This window comes from Anomaloglossus baeobatrachus, chromosome 3 (genome assembly GCF_048569485.1).
Source record: "Anomaloglossus baeobatrachus isolate aAnoBae1 chromosome 3, aAnoBae1.hap1, whole genome shotgun sequence".
Lineage (NCBI taxonomy): Eukaryota > Metazoa > Chordata > Amphibia > Anura > Aromobatidae > Anomaloglossus > Anomaloglossus baeobatrachus.
The window spans coordinates 544,751,052-544,769,762 of NC_134355.1; the positions used below are offsets into that span (position 1 = coordinate 544,751,052).

Below are 18,711 nucleotides of genomic sequence, written 5' to 3' on the forward strand. Positions count from 1 at the left end.
AAGCTTATGACCTTGTATATGGAAAAACCTTAGATAGGTAATCTAATTACAGACATTTAAGGTTTATCCCTCTGGAATACTTGCAACGCCATGAATTGCAAAATGAACATCCAGGCTAGGCTTTTCCAATTCACTTCTATGGGTGTTCCAAAAATTTGCAAGTAGGTGATCTTAGCTATGATTCTCAGATAAGTGCAAGGAACACCTTGAAAGCAGTTAGCTCCCAGAAATCATTTCTTCCCTTATGCCTTACACAGCACAGAGAATTCATAGATATGATCCCTCACTTGGGTCCATCCCTGTAGGAAAACCCTGTCTATCACTGCACCACCTGATAATGCTATCTACAGGAATACCCTTTATTATGACATACCGTATCAGACCTAGGCAAAGTGCTGCTTGCTGGCCACATCTGGCACACTGACTGTTTTAGTCTGGCCCACAGACTAAATATAGGTAGCTGTGTGTGAGCTCATACTCTATATAGGAGGCTGTGTGGGGGCCCATACTGTATATATGAGGCAGTGTGGGTTCATACTGTATATAGGGGGCTATGTGGGTGCTCATACTGTATATAGGAGGCTGTGAGGGAGCTCATACTATATATAGGAGGCTTGTGGGGGATTCTACTGTATATAAGAGGCTGTGTTTGGGCTCATACTATTTATAGGGGGCCTGTGTGTGGTATCATACTCTATATAGGGAGCTTGTGTTGGAGCTCAGACTGTATATAGGAGGATGTGTTTGTACTCTATATAAGGGCCTGTGTGGGGGCTCATATTGTATATAGGAGGCTGTTTGGGGGTTCATACTGTACATATGGAGCTGTGTGGGGGCTCATACTGTATATATGAGGATGTGTGAGGGCTCACACTGTATATAGGGGGCCTGTGTGGGGGCTGATATATAGGAGGTTGTGTAGGGGCTCATACTGTATATAGGGGTCTGTGTGGGTGCTCATACTGTATATATGAGGATGTAGGAGGGCTCATACTGTATAAAGGGGGCCTGTGTGGAGGCTCATATATAGGAGGCTGTGTAGGGGCTCATACTGTATATAGGGGGCTGTGTGGGGGCTCATACTGTATATAGGAGGCTGTGTGGATGCTCATACTGTATATAGGAGGCTATGTGTGGATTCATACTGTATATAAGAGGCATTTGGGTAGGTTCATACTGTATTTAGGAGGCTGTGCATGGGCTTATATGTATAGAGGATGTCAGCATAATTAATTTGGCCCAATATTAGGTAATACAATTAATTTAAAATAATAATATAATTCATATGTTAATAGTAATATAGAGATAAACTAATTTCAGCCTATGGGTTCAGCCCTCCACAATAGTTACCGTTTCTCATGTGGCCCCTCAGAAAAATGAATTGTCCACCCCTGGTATATAGTGCCAAGACAGTATACAATGGTGTTCATATTGTAGGAGTGAAACTGTCAGACATGCTACATAGTAATAAGGCAGCAGATACTTCTTTGATTTCATCCAAGCCTAATCTGTCCCTTTTTTTTACATCCCAGGCCTTATAAGCTATGTTTTTTTCCTGTGTGTAAAAGCTTGCAGCTCTGTGCCTAAGAGCACTTACAGAAGCTTTCCAGGCTCCCACTGCCATTATGACTTTATAGAAAGCCACAGTAAAGGTTACTTTCAGAATTTGCGGTTCCTACATTATACCTCCCAAATGACTGTGTCCCAATGACTGTGATTTTATTATTTTCTCTACTTTTTCACATTTTTGAAAAAGTACTGTTTTTTTTCCCATTTCAGTGTTACAAATGTATTGCAGTCTGCCATACCGAGTGGGCAGAGATACTAATTGGCGGTCACTTTTTAGACTCTATTCACATTCGGTCTCATTAGCATGTTATTCAATTACTATATCAGACTATCACCAGCCGTATATTTTACGCTCACTCACATATAACCCCAAGCGAGAACAGACCTTTGTAGTTGCCGTTATTTGCTTTTGTTGCAAAAAAATACCCTAAATAATGTAACAATGCATTATAAAGAATGGAGAACAGGCCTATACTTCAATGAAACAAAGGCGCTTTTATCTGACATCCATACTGTACATCTCAATACAGAGGAGGGAAAATAATAATCCTGATAAGGTAAAACCTATATATTTCAGAGCTTGCTCTCTAGAATACACAGAGTGTATTATTAATCAAACACAAACAGACAAAAGAAAGGTTACACAGAATATTCTACAAAGCACATAGCAAAGAGAAGCAACAAATATCTCTTCTAAGGGCATTATTTATAGTAAAAGTTGACTCCCGAGAAAAAATAAAAATGGAGGTCTCCTCCTTGAGCTGGGGTTCACCAATGTACTCCATCATCCTGAAGCAGAGGGGTATACAGTAGACTACTGTATTTAAGTTTTATCGGAGAGATGGTCATTGTGCTTCCTAAAGGGAACCTATTTTACATTTTATGCAGACTCCTCCGCCCAAATTCTACAAGATCATTGAGAGATTTCTCCATGTTCACAGTATTGGGGAGAAATCTGTTAAAGGGAACCTGTCGGGTCCAATAAGCACCCAGAACCACGAGCAGTTCTGGGTGCATATTGTTAATCCTTGCTAACCATCCCTGTATCTTGGTAGCATACAGTTAGGTCCAGAAATATTTGGACAGTGACACAATTTTCGCGAGTTGGGCTCTGCATGCCACCACATTGGATTTGAAATGAAACCTCTACAACAGAATTCAAGTGCAGATTGTAACGTTTAATTTGAAGGTTTGAACAAAAATATCTGATAGAAATTGTAGGAATTGTACACATTTCTTTACAAACACTCCACATTTTAGGAGGTCAAAAGTAATTGGACAAATAAACCAAACCCAAACAAAATATTTTTATTTTCAATATTTTGTTGCGAATCCTTTGGAGGCAATCACTGCCTTAAGTCTGGAACCCATGGACATCACCAAACGCTGGGTTTCCTCCTTCTTAATGCTTTGCCAGGCCTTTACAGCCACAGCCTTCAGGTCTTGCTTGTTTGTGGGTCTTTCCGTCTTAAGTCTGGATTTGAGCAAGTGAAATGCATGCTCAATTGGGTTAAGATCTGGTGATTGACTTGGCCATTGCAGAATGTTCCACTTTTTAGCACTCATGAACTCCTGGGTAGCTTTGGCTGTATGCTTGGGGTCATTGTCCATCTGTACTATGAAGCGCCGTCTGATCAACTTTGCGGCATTTGGCTGAATCTGGGCTGAAAGTATATCCCGGTACACTTCAGAATTTATCCGGCTACTCTTGTCTGCTGTTATGTCATCAATAAACACAAGTGACCCAGTGCCATTGAAAGCCATGCATGCCCATGCCATCACGTTGCCTCCACCATGTTTTAGAGAGGATGTGGTGTGCCTTGGATCATGTGCCGTTCCCTTTCTTCTCCAAACTTTTTTCTTCCCATCATTCTGGTACAGGTTGATCTTTGTCTCATCTGTCCATAGAATACTTTTCCAGAACTGAGCTGGCTTCATGAGGTGTTTTTCAGCAAATTTAACTCTGGCCTGTCTATTTTTGGAATTGATGAATGGTTTGCATCTAGATGTGAACCCTTTGTATTTACTTTCATGGAGTCTTCTCTTTACTGTTGATTTAGAGACAGATACACCTACTTCACTGAGAGTGTTCTGGACTTCAGTTGATGTTGTGAACGGGTTCTTCTTCACCAAAGAAAGTATGCGGCGATCATCCACCACTGTTGTCATCCGTGGATGCCCAGGCCTTTTTGAGTTCCCAAGCTCACCAGTCAATTCCTTTTTTCTCAGAATGTACCTGACTGTTGATTTTGCTACTCCAAGCATGTCTGCTATCTCTCTGATGGATTTTTTCTTTTTTTTCAGCCTCAGGATGTTCTGCTTCACCTCAATTGAGAGTTCCTTAGACCGCATGTTGTCTGGTCACAGCAACAGCTTCCAAATGCAAAACCACACACCTGTAATCAACCCCAGACCTTTTAACTACTTCATTGATTACAGGTTAACGAGGGAGACGCCTTCAGAGTTAATTGCAGCCCTTAGAGTCCCTTGTCCAATTACTTTTGGTCCCTTGAAAAAGAGGAGGCTATGCATTACAGAGCTATGATTCCTAAACCCTTTCTCCGATTTGGATGTGAAAACTCTCATATTGCAGCTGGGAGTGTGCACTTTCAGCCCATATTATATATATAATTGTATTTCTGAACATGTTTTTGTAAACAGCTAAAATAACAAAACTTGTGTCACTGTCCAAATATTTCTGGCCCTGACTGTAGATAAAGAGATCTTTACAAAACTATTTCTAAAGATCTTTTATCTTATGCTAATGAGCAAGGGGACTAGTCCCCTGGGCTTTATATCCCCTTTCCAGTCACCCCCATTAGCATGTTAGTACGTCTCTGTGAGCGTGCTAACATACTAATGAATGCGCAGCGTCAGAGGATGATCTCACTCAACTCTCCGCCGCTATCGCGTCCGACGCTGGATTTCGGCTCAGTACGCATGACCCCGGAGTTTTAGTCATGTGTGCTACTTCAGTTTCAAGCCAGGACACGTACACCCTGCTTCATAGAAACTCCGGGGTCATGCGCACTGAGCTGAAATACAGTGTTGGACACGATGGCGGCAGAGAGGTGAGTGAGATCATCCTGTGATGCTGCAAATTCATTAGCAGGTTAGCACACCCATAGGGGCGTACTAATATGCTAATAGGGGCAACTGGCCGAGGAGCTAATGCCCATGGGACTAGTCCCTGCGCTCAATAGCATACGATATAAGAGCTTTAGAAATACTTTTTCTAAAGATCTCTTTATCTATGCTAGTGTATACAGGGATGGTTTTAGCAATATACACCCAGAACTGCTCGTGGTTCTGGGTGCATATTGCACCTAACAGGTTCCCTTTAATCAGTGGTCGAAGGGCAGAATGAGCCCACTTATAAGGAATTGTACTACAAGGAATACAGTGTGCATTCTACCAACCTACTGGATATTTAGCGATTATCAAAGAGCTGGCTCCTTGGATAGGATTTGCTATATCCTATGTCATTATGTAGGAGGGCAGAGATATGTCCAGCACTCAAATGTGGTAAAATCTTATCTTTTATTCTTGCTAATAAAAAGGTTATTGGACAAACATAGATAAAAAACAGCTCCTTTTTTCTTACGAGTTTTAAACACAGTATGTGTTGTTAGGTGTGTCATTATGTGTTATACACTGATACAAAAGAACACGGACCCTGGATTAAATTTTCATTGCACATCATAAATAAAAACTTTTACCCATCGTTTCCATCAAACGCTGTAGACTTCCACTAAGCAAATATTATTAAAGGGAGAGATTGGCCATTATTTTATGTAATTTGTTTGCAGGGAATTACAAGTTATTTTATTACAACCTTCCCCTGACACTAGTTTCAGTTTTTCATTCCAGCATTTTTTTATTTTAAATGGCAGCGCTGGAGTGGTGCCACTAATGTAAGGTCCCTCCACTTAGTCTCATATATATCAGCGAAGAAAAAAAAATTATTCAGTTCACCCGTATATGTATCCGCTCAGTTCAGGTGGGATGCAGGATGTCCACCGGACAGGCAGGTCCGTAGAGGCAATAGCAAGGAGACAGGATGGGACTCAGCACCAATTCCAGGATAGCAAAAATATAAATCCAACATGATTAAGGACTTATCTATATTCCAACTGTCCGAAACGCGTCAAGCCATGATGTTTTCATGGAACCGATGATGTTTTTCTTGGATTTTTAATCATTGAATAAAGTTTCTACACTTTTATATATTTTTCGTTGGATTTATATTTTTGCTATCCTGGAATTGGTGCTGAGTCCCTTCCTGTCTCCGTCATACATATCAGCGTCTGTCTTAATCTTTTATGAGCACTGCTTTGGTTGATCTCCAGTAGTTTGTAACCAATCAGATCTCCAGAACAGGGCCCTCATAGACTTAGGGGTACTATGCACACTACAATATCGCAGGTACGATGTCGGTGGGGTCAAATCAAAAGTGACGCACATCCGGTGTAGCTGTCGATATCGTAGTGTGTAAAACCTTTATGATACAATTAACGAGCGCAAAAGTGTCATAATCGTATCATCGGTGTAGTGTCCAACATTTCTATAATGTAGCTGCAGCGACGGTACAATGTTGTTCCTATTTCCTGCGGCAGCACACATCGCTGTGTGAGAAGCCGCAGGAGCGAGGAACATCTACCTGCGTCACCGCGGCTCACGCTGGCTATGCGGAAGGACGGAGGTGGGCAGGATGTTTTCATCTCCGCCCCTCCACTTCTATTGGCCACCTGCCATGTGACGTCGCTGTGACGCCGCACGACACGCCCCCTTAGTAAGGAGGCAGTTTGCCGGCCAAAGCGATGTTGCAGGGCAGGTAAGTGCATGCAAAGCTGCTGTAGCGATAATGTTCGCTACGGCAGCAATCACAAGATATCACTGCTGCGACAGGGGCAGGGACTATCACGCTCGGCATCGCAAGCATCGGCTTGCGATGACGTAGTGTGCAAAGTACCCCTTACACTGAGATCTTGCGACCATTTCCTTTGACTTAGGCCAACTTCACACGCACGTGAAAAAAAAGTTTTTTCACGTATGTATTAAAGGGGTGGTTTGCTCCCCGTGTGCCGTGTTTGTGGCACATGCGTGTTCTCCGTGTGTTATACGTAATAACACACGGAGAACGGAAAGCCCCGCCTTACCTTTTCTTCCGGAGCTGTCTGTGGTGCTGAATAACAGTGTCCGGCACAGGCTGCTCCCCGCTGACGCTTCTTCCGGCCCCCAGTGAAGAAGATGCGTTGTTCAAATTCACTGAGGGACGGATGCAGATGACAGCCGTGGCAGAGACTGCAGGACTCGTGGAGGGGAGTATGTGCTTTTTTTATTTTTAAAATGACACGTGTGTTTCTCCGGCGCGTGTCACGTGGGCCCGCATCCACACTACATCCGTGTGGTATGTGTGCGGGCCGCGTTACACCCATGCTGCCGGAGAAAAACGGACATGCCGCCGTATGGAGCACACGGGCTCACGTGTGCTCCACACGGAGGCACAGGCCAATGGCTACACACGTGCGTGCACATAAACCCATTGATTTTTTTCCGGTACATGCGGGCACGGACCTAGCAGGTACCGGAGGCACGTGCTTGTGAAGGGGGCCTTAGGCTGTGTGCGCACGTTGCGTTCAGTGTCTTGCAATTGTAAACGCATCCTCTGGCAGAATTTGGCAATGTCAAATTTGGTTTTGACCACAAAATTGCTGAAAATACGCATACGATTTTATAGCGTTTTTGCCGCGTTTTACATGCTTTTTCATTGCTTAAAGACATATGCGTTTTTAATACAAATACACAACTATATAAAGTTTAAACATTCAAACACTATGGAAAAAAGGAAAAAAATGATAAGAAATATCATGCTTGAAATCATACACAAAATAGCTAATTTTAATAAAAAGATTAATGTAATCTAATATTTATGTATAAACTAACGATAAATTAATTGTTTTTCATTTTTTTAATTGTCGGACTATATGTGTGTGAACAAGCAGACGTCATGACCTCAATATAATGTCAAAAACACATGCTTTTATTTTGTCAAAAAAGCATGTAAAACTCTAGGATTTTGATTTAGGATGCGTTTTGAGAGTTCTCACTGAGTTTAATGTTAGCAAAACGCTGCCAAAATGGCAAAAACAATTAACATGTTGCTTCTTCAAACGCAGAGATTTTGACAAACTTTCTGCAACTAAAACGCTGCGTTTTAAAAAGTATTGTGCGCACAATAATTCCCTATTTCCCATAGACTTTGCTTGGAAATCAAAACGCATGCATTTTTGCATTAAAATGTTGCAGTTCAAAACGCTGCGGAAACGCATGAAAAACGCAACGTGCGCACAGAGCCTTAAGGACTAATCAGGACTAGTGATGGGTGTACCCAAACTGTAAAAGTCTAGATTTGAGAAATTAAAAAAAATACAGTAAATAAGTAATAAAGAAAATAAGAATGAAGTGTGTGCTTCATACTTAGCAAATCTTCGGCGCAGCTGTACACTGCTCCGCACTCCTGTGCGGCTGTACGCTGCTCCTGCGGCCTCCTTGGGCCACTCATCATTGCTCATACATATGCACTGCTTTCCGTGCTTTCCCCACCCATCGGCCATCCTGGCATATATGATTGGCTGCAGTTAGACATGCCCAGCCTGTGTGACAGTGTGTGCCTGCAACCAATTACAAGCGCTGTCTGTGGGTCAGAATCATGATTCATAAAGCAGGTGGCTTTGGATGAGCAGAGGAAGACACATCGCTTATCCTGAGCCTCCTGCTGCTATATATATTTTTTCTGTACATTATATTTATATACAGGATGCAGCTAGGCCCTTTAATTTAGGCCATGTAAATTGGGGTCTACATTCCTGTGTGATGCACTTATATAGTGCTGGGAAGCCCGCCTAGTCTAATAGTATGGGCATGGTAATAGGCTGCTAGCCAGACACTGTGTACATACATGTGTGAACGGCACCCCATCCAAGTCTATTTTGTGTGCAATTTTATCACCAAGCAATCACCCCCTCCATGCATTGGCAGTGTATGAGTGCTTACTTCATCAGTGTTTGCACCGGTGGTGCCTCCATCTTTATTGGGGGGCTTTGCTGCATCCTGTCAGTGCATTAGATCCTTTGGTCTGGGCAGGTTAAAGCTGCTGCCCTCTTGTTGCTGTAAGTAATTGCTGAATTTTTTGAGGAATTTTTATTCCTCTTTTTGTTGCTTTTTTTTTTAAAAAAAAAAGGCATAACCAAAGAAAACACATCAATGCCATCAGACACCCAAACATTTTAAAGTTTTTTAAACTTCTCAGTTGTACAGAGATATAGTACAGAAACCATGATGTTTCATTAGGCTCTATGGCACCACAATTTCTACGGAGACATGCAGAGTGTTTTTTTATCCTTTTTTTTGGTTGGATGACACTAACAGAAAGAAATTGCGGCAGTCCGCACCAGATATCATATCACCAAGCTGTCCACCCATGCAAGTTTTGATTCTAGGTAGAATGAATGTGTAATATAATAATTGATGAGACGTTTACTATAATTGCTAAATACTACAAAGCAGCAGGCACACCTAGACCCGATCTCCACGTTCAAGCTACTGCATTTTTCCAATAAAAAAAGACTCCTTTTCTATACTTTTTAGTTTGGCATGATCTTCCTAGTTAGCCATCTGTTGTTGTCATACATAGCAGCCTATATTTGGTGCTACCAATGCCAGCAATTTGTCAGTTGTCATTTATCACCTTGTAGGAGAAAACATCAAATTTACATAATTAACATGCAACACGACTTATGTTCCAAAACTTCTTTTCCTCTGTACATTACAGATAAAATAGACAAAAGCTGTCACAAAGAGTAAAAATGGGATTGTTTAGCTATTCGTAGCAGCCTGACGGATGCATCATTGATCTATTCTGCCTAAGAGTTAACAAGTTCAATAACTTCCAAAATGCCTTGTTTCCATAAACTAAAGTAGCATCTTGAGCTCCAGAGCTGCCTGCACCTCACACTGAGGATCGTAGAGAAAGACCCTAGGGAACATGGGTATTATGTGAAAAGAAATCCATACCGGAGATCACTGAGAACATGAGAAAATACTCAGCATTAACCAATACCTTGTGCAGGTGCATTGTAAGGATACCATTCATTGTTGAAAGGTTGAAAGTGTATAAACAGTAATCAGAATTATATTATTATAGGAAATATAATTGTACCGTATTTTACGGTTTATAAGACGCGCCGGATTATAAGACGCACCCCAAATTTAGAGAAAATAAAGTAAAAAAAAAGGAGGTCTGTCTTACAATGCGGTGGTGTCGTACCGGGGAAGGGTGTCACAGGAAGTAGGGGCAGTGGTGGAGTAGGGTGATGCTGCAGGCGGTGCGGCGGTTGTCCCAGATACTCTCTGTGAGTGCTGTGAGTGAGTCAGGCAAGATACAGAAACTGTCGGCGGTGCGGGCATCAAAGACATGGCAGCCAGAGACGGCACGTGCGCAGATTGAGCTATCCGCTCAATGACGAGCCGAGATCTCATCTGTACATGTGCCACCTGCAGGCGTCATTTTCCTTAAGTCTGCTTTTCTGAGATTAATGGCCAGAGGTGGCGAATGCGCAGATGATATAAAGAGCAGAGAGCTCCATCTGCACATGCACTGACTCTGGGCGTCAGTATCTGAACCCCGCACCACCGCCATTTTCAAGATGGCCCCTTCCTGCGCCTCACCGCTTGCAGCAGTACAGCGCCTGCAGCCCCAGCAGCACAGCGCTCACAGCATCGCCGCTACCTCCAGTTACCAATATCCACTACTTACCGATAAGCTACATTTAGATTATAAAACGCACCCTTCATTTTCCTCCCAAATTCCTCCCTGATTGTGGCAAAACCTTTGGCAATTTGTGCCCAATTTGCATCAGATATTCACATGCTGTGAATTAAAAAATTGGTTCCTGTAGATTTGTTAAAAACATACTGATAGGAAATCCAGATTGTGAGCCCCAATGGGGACAGTGTTGCCATGGTATATAAAGCACTGTGGAATTAACAGCGCTACATAAATGAATAAATATTATTATTATATATTATTAATTTGTTCTACTTTTCTGCTGTATTTGGCTCTGAAAACGAGGACAGAAAATACAGAAAATATGATACCACTCCTCTACATGTGAATTAGACTTTTAATTTTCTTCTAGTTTAAAACAAACATTTTCAGATGCTTCATCAGTAAATTTGAAGGCTGCCACCATGCACTCCCCCACTTAGAACCCTTATTTATTAGCGGCTACAAAAAACATCTCTCTCCCTGACAATGACCCAGTGCATATCTGTATTGTACATACTGTAACTATTGAAATACTTAAATTAATTTGTTGTGTTCAAAAACTGAATCTTTGTTTTGTTTTCCCACTGATTTCAGCTGATTGCCAAGGGTCTAAGCAGCATGGCACCCTCTTATCAGCTTGATGTCAATGGACGCTTCAAATCGTCCAACAAAAAAACGTCCAAAATTGATAAACATCATTACACAACACATTGTACAATTAATATCAACATTTTCCAGTCTGCATCTGTCTGATCTGTTTGGAATATTCTTTTAAAGGGAACCTGTTTGGGTGTATATTAGCGATTCTTGCCTAACTGGCCCTATATACACTAGCATAGATAAAGAATTTCTAAAGATCTTTTATCTTATGCTAATGAGCATGGGGACTAGTCCCAAGGGCGTTATATCCCCCAAGTAGTCGCCATCATAGCATGTTAGCACGCCCACAGTGGTGTATTAACATGCTACTCAATGCAGTGTCACCAGCGGTGTCGCGTGTACCTGTGTTCGCTGTGACCATGCTTCTGAATGCCGAGCACTTCTGGTCATGCACAGTAGACCTCTCTGAAGCCAGGACGTGTACACCCGGCTTCATACTGCGCATGACTAGAAGTGCCGGACATTCAGAAGCGCGGTCACAGCGAGCACAGGTACACGCGGCACTGCTGGTGACACTGCATTGAATAGCATGATAGTACGCCCCTGTGGGAGTGCTAACATGCTAAGAGGGTGGCTAATTGGGGTATAGAACTCCCTTGGGACTAGTCCCCACGCTCATTAGCATAAGATAAAAGATCTTTGGAAATAGCTTCTTTTTTATCTATGCTAGTGTATATAGGGACGGTTAGGCAGGGATTAGCAATATACACCCAGAGCTGCTCGTGATTCTGGGTGCATATTGCACCTGACTTGGTCCCTTTAAGCTCCTGTTGAATATAATGGTACAAAAAACTGTAGACAGTTTAGTACAACTTGTGAACCTTGATGTCAGTTTTTCTATAGGTTTCTCATCAGCACATATCCATAGGGTGTGCAGAGGTAACTGTGACACCCAGACCAAAGTGACTGATGAGCCTGAGGGCTTCTCTGCCAAATCAGAAGACATTAACCTCTAAATGGTCCTTCAGAGGTGGAGTGTGTTTTACAAATGTTACACTGAGGATCCAAGTTTGCAGTTATGTCTTATATTCTAGTCTATATAGAATTGTTTACTATTATTTTGCAGTGTATGGGTGATTTGTACCACAATTACCATTGTCTGCCAGGATATTTCACTGCAGTTTGAAAATGTCTATTGTTTCAGACTAATACCTCCTGTGAGTACAGTAACTTACATAAAATGGGATTCCTAAAGTACGGTACATCACATCTTACCCCCTACTGGCATCCACGGCTGCATTTAAAATTCTGCTGGATCCTGCTTGGAATTCATTGGCACGGTGCTGACAGACACGCACAGAACAGCTGTGCTGTAAACTCATATTGCAGGACAATCTGTAGCTGTGCAATTTGGGAGATATACTGTATAAATTACATTAGCACCATGGTCCATGATGAAGCATAGTGCAGCTTGCTCGGTACTAATCGAGATCTTCTGTGAGGCTGAGACCTAAAGGCCGCTTTACACGCTACGACATCGCTAATGCGATGTCGTTGGGGTCACGGAATTTGTGACACACATCCAGCCGCATTAGCGATGTCATTGTGTGTGACACCTATGAACGATTTTGAATCGTCGCAAAAACGTTCAAAATTGCTCATCGTGACATGGGGGTCCCTTCTCAAATATCGCTGCTGCAGCGTGTACGATGTAGTTCGTCGCTCCTGCGGCAGCACACATCGCTATGTGTGACACCGCAGGAACGAGAAACCACCTTATCCACCGCCGCCCGCAATGCAGAAGGAAGGAGGTGGGCGGGATGTCACATCCCGCTCATCTCCGCCCCTCCACTTTGATTGGGCGGCTGCTTAGTGACGTTGCTGTGATGCCGCACGGACCGCCCCCTTAGAAAGGAGGCAGTTCGCCGGTCACAGTGACATCGCAGAGCAGGTAAGTAGTGTGACAGGTCCAAGCGAAGTTGTGCGCCACGGGCAGCAATTTTCCCATGTCGCACAACCGATGGGGGCGGGTACCCATGCTAGCGATATCGGTACCGATATTGCAGCTTGTAAAGTGGCCTTAAGAAGTGTTAGTAACATACTGTACATCAAGTGGAAAACAGTTCAAGGAAAGAATAACAAAGTATGAATGAATGTTCAAAAGTATATATACACATTTTTGGTAAAATTAGCATATCAGGCCTCCACTGATTAGTGGCCCAGGCACTTCCAACCGGTAGTGTATAAGTAGGTCTTGATGAGTGGGTTCTTCTTATGAATTGCCATACTACGTTTGTTGGTTGTGCCAACACTTGTGCTGTTTGCCTGAATTATAAATGTGAGGCCTTTAATTCTAGATGCTATCAGTAATATAAGGAATAGGGCTCATTCTGTAACACCATTTGGTGCTAAAGGATAGGTATGATAACTGGGGTCTAACAATGACCCCTAGTTCTGTTGTACATGTAAGTGTATTAGGTACCAGAGTTAGGACTTAAAAAGGAATCTGGCTGCAGGTTTTTGCTACCTCATCTGACAGCAACTAAATGTAGACAAGGAGATTCTGAATCCAATGATGTATCACATAGATTACTGGGTGCAGCCATTATCACATAATCAAATAATTGAGTTTTAGGCATGTAGCTGAGCCCAAGGAGCTGCCTCACCCACACCAAGCATTCACTAGAGATTGTGCATTGACTTTAGACATTAGTTTACCTGAACAATAGCACACACACCGATAGACAGGCATAGTTGCTTTTTGCTTGTTTGTTTTTTTTAACCCTTACAGTATGCTGTCCTCAGCTTACAAAGCAAAAGTCTGCTGACAGATTCCCTTTAAAGATAACTTGTAAAAAAAAAACCTGCGCTCCCTTCATTCACAGCTCAGCAGTATCTGAGACTGCTAGACTTCTGGATTGGCTGTCAAGCTGTGATTGACAGTGTCTGGGAGGAAGGGGTGAAAATGCAAGACGTCAGAGAAAAGTTTGGAAAAAACACCCATTTGGTCTATTATTAAAGATTTCTCATATTACACTTCAAAAACAACAAATGTCAATATCTCTGCAATGGAGGGACACAGCACAAAATAGAAAAGGCAGGAGAATCAGGGGGCTCAGGGATTTCTACAGGATGTTTAACTCAATTACAAGTTCTCTTTAATTAGTTGGCTATCAGTGTAATGCTAATGAGCATTGTATAATATAATTTACAACTATTACAAGATTGTAGAACAAATCAAATGTTCATGTTTTAATCACATAAAAAAATAAGCAGAAGTAGTAAAATTGTGTAAACTAATTGTAGCACCCAGGGGGCAGGGGTTGTCAGGCACGGGGGATCTTGTACCTGCATTACTCGTCACCGGGCTGGTGTAATGATCCGGGATGTTGCGGTGGCCTACCCGGCTTCGTGCCCCGAGGTGTACACCAATAAGGAGGGAAGATGATGGGGGTAGTAGTAGAATGAATGTCGTGATTCCACCTGTGGTATGCGGCCAGGGATTTAGCCGCCACTGCTGGTGCTGTCCTCCGGGGCAGATTGTACTAGCAGCCAAGATGGTTTCACTTCCCACAGGTGGAGTGGGCCCTGGGGAAGATGATAAGGGGAGTAGTGATGGCGTTTGAGTGCCGAGGCGCGGGGCGGTGGTGCCGGTATTCAAGAGTCAGAGTCAGTGGCTGAAGTCCCAGGTGTCTTTACTCACTCTTTGTGCTGTGTCACTCACCCGGATAGTACTGGTCACCGCTGGGATGGGCTCTGTCAACACCAGATAAGTTATAAAAAGTCACTGGTGTTTGAAAGAAGAAGAAAGTCCTTTTCAGAGTTGCCTTTCCAGCTGTGATGCACCTGGGCCGAGCGTTCTGCTCCAAGCACCAGGCACCATGAAGAGAAGAGAAGAAAGAGGTGATGGTGTCGTGTCCCATAACTGGTGTCCCGGGTAGACTGACTAGTGTGAGTGTTCTCCTACTTCTACCCCAAGTGAAACTCGCGCCCCAGGTGACTGGTTTCAGTGACCGGGGAAGTCCCATAAATCATGTTGGCCACCCCTCTGCCTACCCTGAGCCATTCCCCCTTGGTAGAAGGCTCCTAGGCTTTATGTAAGTGTAAAATGTGGAACACCGGTGATTAACCCCCTTCCTTACCCGAGGCGAATATCGCACCTAAAATAAGGTGCAATACTCTGTGGGGACTGAAGCCTCAGGGGTGCCACATAAGCATTGCCTTAAATGTAACTACCTGAAGAAAAATATTAACCTTCTTTACAGTAATCCTCATATTGTATAAATGACAAGTCCCCAAAAGTATAGAATCACTCTTTTTTCAATACTTAATCCCATACTGTTCCCATCTCAGTGAAGAAGTAGCATGTCACATCCCACACTTGGCAAAAAATGTTGTAAAATCTCTAAGTCCCTGATTGTGCTGCTTGTTTTGCTACTCTATATCCTGGTTGGAGATGGGACTAAAAGGTGCTTTACACGCTGCGACATCGCTAGCAATTGCTAGCAATGTCGCGAGCGTTAGCACCCTCCCCCGTCGTTGGTGCAATATGTGGTGATTGCTGCCGTAGCGAATATTATCGCTAGGGCAGCGTCACACACACATACCTTGACAGCGACGTTGCTATGACCGCCGAACAATCCCTCCTTCAAGGGGGCAGGGCGTTTGGCATCATAGCGACATCACTGCGGCGTCACTAAGAGGCCGGCCAATAGAACTGGAGGGGCGGAGATGAGCGGGACGTAACATCCCGCCCACCCCCTTCCTTCCGTATTGCCAGTGGACGCAAGTAAGGAGATGTTCGTCGTTCCTGCGGTGTCACATATAGCGATGTGTGATGCCACAGGAACGACGAACAACATCGTACCTGTGGCAGCAGCGATATTAAGGAAAGCAGCAACATGTCAACAATCACCGTTTTTGAGTGATTTTGCGATTGTTGATCGTCGCTCCTTGGTGTCACACGCTGCGACGTCACTACTGGCGCCGGATGTGCATCACTAACGATGTCACCCTGACGATATATCGGTAGTGATGTCGCAGCGTGTAAAGTACCCTATGGTCTTTCAGCATGCAATGAAAGACATTAAGACCCAGAATACTGTTCAGATATTAGGATAGTCACTGGGTGAGGTAGATCCATCAAGCCCAAAGTCCGGGTGGGCAAACAAACCACAGACAGTGCAGCAGGTGGGTGCAGCACAGACCGCAGAGGGACTGGAGATCCCAAGCAGGCAGATGAGATCCTGGAAAGCATGAGATATCCTGCAGGCAACAGACAAGTAGTTGCGATTCCAGAAACCACAGTCAGGTAAGTAGCTGTGGCACTAGAATCCACAAAAGATGTCCTGGAGACCTCAGGCAGGTTGTGCAATACTAGACATTGTAGGTGAGTAGGTACCTGTGGAGCTCAAAGCCACAGAAGCCAAAATGACTTCCTGGAGACTGAAGACAGGTTATGGGCTCCTGGAAATCACAGGCGTATAGGTAGCTGTAGAGCTGAAAGACTCAGACAGGATGTAGAAGTAAGAGAAGCTGCAGGGAAACAGGAGACATCCTGATGACTGCAAACAGGGTGTTGTTCACAAACAAACTAAAATTCTTAATACGAAGACACAAGTGTCACAAGGTCATTGCAGAGGAAGCCAGAATATTGCTTACTGCGTCATAATCGGGCATGCAAGTAACCAGTTTTGTTGATTGCTGACAATTAGTTTAACCCCCTCATGACCTTGCATGTACCGGTATATTCAAAGATTTGTCTGTCTCATTGATGCAGACTTGCGCTGCAGTCTGCAGGTCTCCCTGCACATGGCTGATCTTTTGCCTCTAACAGGCATGGGTGGATTGAAGATCCACTCGGACCTGTTAGCTAGTTAAAGCCCGATGGTAGTGTTCAAAAAGCATAAATTAACAAATGTCAGTGGGGAGCGCATTATTACCCGCCTCCATTGGCAGCCCTGTGACGTGATTGCAGGGCACCGATGGGTTGTCATGACAGCCAGGGTTCAGCTGATGACCCCTGTGTCTGTCATGATGTGAGTAAAAACAAAAGACGTTTTTTAAAAAAGTTTTCAAAAATATGAAAAAAATAAAAAAACACAAGCTCAAATTCAAAGCCCTTGTGTCAAATTGAAAATAAAACAATGAAAAAAAGACCTATTTGGCATTACTGGTTTTAGAAATGCTGACCTATCAAAATATAAAATAAGCTTCAAAGCATTGTATACTGAAGAAAATTACCTCCAAACTCCAATTAGAAAAGGGTGTCTAAAATAAGGAAAGTAGATTCTGAGCAACAAATTGGACAAGGACTGATAATATGTTGCTGTCTCTGTACATCTCTCTGGAAAAGATGGCCTCTGCATAAAGAAATGGTATTATATACAATAAAAAATAAATAGATTTTGGGAAAACTACATTTAAGGCCCAAACAAGAGAAAAATCCTAAGGGGTTAAATGTGTCCAGTAACTATTATTTCCACCTGCATTCAATCCTGAACAAGTATACTTTTCCAAATTGATATTTGCTGATTGAGATTCCACTCAATGCGAGGACTGCGGGAAAGATCACTTAAACTCGAGAATGATTTTCATAGCATGTGTTCTTAATGTGCAGCTAATTCCAGTATCTATCTGTCGATAATAACACAATCATGTCTGAAGCCCGAGCCCCCTGTGGTGGGAGCATTTTATTAACACAGTGAAAACTTGAATGTTTATTACAGACTTTTAATCTTAACAGTTCACCTGTAATTAGCTACATTTAATATAATTTTTTACTCCTTTCTTGGGGACACTTGAGCCCAATCATCAATCCTTAGATTTCCCTAGGTGCATTGTAGACCTCTGATAATATATCATAAGCCTGAGTGCCTTTACTCATATGTTATAGGGCATGTTTCATTAAAAAATTCCATGTCTACTAAGATACTGCAGTACATGGACAACATATGTGGAAGTCCAACTTAGGGCCATTTCACACACCCGGGATTTCGCCAGATTGCCGTATCCAGCACACTCCAGTACAGTGTTAATAGTGTACAATAGCATCGCAGCAAGCTCCGGTCACATGCTCCGGTCACATGCTCCGGTCACATGACAGTATGTGATCGCAGGTTGCCGCGATGCCATTGTACTGTATTACACTGTATTGGAGTGTTCCGGATCCGGCAATCTAATGACATGCCAGATGTGTGAAATGGGCCTTAGACACCTCCTTCTATTAAGCCAATATTACATGTCCAACTGTTATGGACATGATTATATGAAGATATCCAAAATACAGGACAAGATGACATTTGAACCCATGTTTGCATTGCACACAGAGACATTGAAAGACATTCAAGAGATTGTCTGGTTCTGTTCCTGTCAATTAAGCTCAGCTTGTGGAATTTACTGAATGAAGTAACACGTATCTTTACTTGTGCTTTTTTTTGTGTTTTAGAAAAGTACAGTATCAAGAAATGTTGGGATATATGTCTCTCCTATTTCCTATGTGTTAATATTACTTTTGTACTTTTATCTTTTGCTTAGAATTGCTTGAAAAGTTATTTGATATGATTAAGAAATTGCACCCTGTGGAAGGATTCCAGAATTTTCCCAAGACACCGTTCTAAAAGCATTTAACTTCCTTTAAATAAAGTCTATTTCCTGCTGTGATCAGAGACTTCTATAGGAAATCGGGGATCATTGCCGCGCTAGTCACCATT

At 42.9% G+C, this 18,711-nt stretch overlaps 1 protein-coding gene across 1 annotated transcript in view; it reads left to right on the plus strand.

Annotated features, from left to right (window-relative positions):
* Positions 1 to 18,711, plus strand: part of CLSTN2 (calsyntenin 2) — a 1,533,789-nt gene that overhangs the window by 226,219 nt on the left and 1,288,859 nt on the right. The window lies entirely within an intron of this gene.